The sequence below is a fragment of the Odontomachus brunneus genome, unplaced genomic scaffold (genome assembly GCF_010583005.1).
Source record: "Odontomachus brunneus isolate Ranch 3 - 2012 unplaced genomic scaffold, Obru_v1 Obru_scaffold_187, whole genome shotgun sequence".
In the NCBI taxonomy this organism is placed as follows: Eukaryota; Metazoa; Arthropoda; class Insecta; order Hymenoptera; family Formicidae; genus Odontomachus; species Odontomachus brunneus.
Window position 1 is genome coordinate 94269 of NW_022639637.1, and position 1442 is coordinate 95710.

The following is a 1442-nucleotide window of genomic DNA, read 5'->3' on the forward strand; positions in this document are numbered from 1 at the left end:
ATATTTTGGTTAACTGTCACATATAATTGTTGACATGGCCAATATTTGTATTTACTGCTCCTAAACTGAATGAAAAAGATACACAAGGAAAAGAGATTTGATTGGCTGAATACTTCAGCAGTAAAGTTATATTGAACTGAATATACTCGTTTCAGTAGCGACATCGGTATCACATTTTGTATCGATACAGTATCGCTAACTTGAGTTACAGAATAGCTTTTTCGTTACAACGGCGTTAGCGCAAGCGACGATCGTCGCTACGTAACGATAATGACGTTGTCGTTAGAAAGTTAGAAAATAGGCCTACAGGTTGGCACGCAACAAAATATAACTCGATAGAACTGCTGTCTTTCTATCTCACTTAACTATGTATCTCATTCCAACAAAGCAAATACACCGATGAAGTTTTCGAAGATATCATAGGCAATGAACTTCTACTTTTTAAGGAAACACGCCTGTTGTAAGCTTCGTCGAATATCGCGTTGCCTCACGTGTAACGTAATAATGGGTGCGTTTAAAAGACACAACTGTTGCACAACGGTTGAGTAATTAGTCGACGTAATTGGTCTAAGTTAGGGATCTAACAGTAAGGACCAATAATCACTGACCGCTCACTGATCAGCTATGTTTTCTGAACGCAGCTATTAGCTGCATTCAGTAGAAAAAGTGATCAGTGAGCGCTTAGTGATTCTAGCTCCTGATTGGTAAATACCTTCTGGATCTATAAAGAATTTAAAAGAATGCTCAAATCACAGACAATAATCACTAAGCACTCACTGGTCACTTTCTTTTACTGAATGCAGCAACTGCGTAATACCATCCGGTGCTCCCATGGACGGTAGCCTCTTTCTTGTATTAAATCAGAAGATATACAATGAAAATATCCAAGGTATGGTTTTTTACATCGTATGTTCTTAAATTTATTAATTTTTAACCACTCAAGTGAGTGAAGCAACGCGTAGCCACTGTTACTAAACAACATTAACGTCGTCCTTTAAATATACCCAGATAACAAAATGCGTGCACAGTAGCCTCACGTTACGTGCACGCCGTGCGGATTGATCCAGTCGAGATACCGAGCATCACTTATATCTACCCTACTGAAAAATTTCTGTTAAGATAACAATAGAATTCCCAATTCAATTCTCAGTTGAATTCTCAATTGAATTCTCAAATGTGGTTTCTGCAAAAATTCGCATGTAAGATCTCAATTGAGATATTTCTGATATCTGATAGAAATAATTTATTGAAAATATAATGAACTTTTGCTGAAATGCTTTTGAAAAGCATTCACAATTTTAATCCAATTTCATTAAAATTTCATTATAATTTCATTAATATTTCGATAATATTTTATTAAGAGAGTAGAAAAATTCAGTGAAAAATTATTATTAATTAAAATATTTAGAAAAGTATAATGAAGTATTATTTTGTCTAAATAA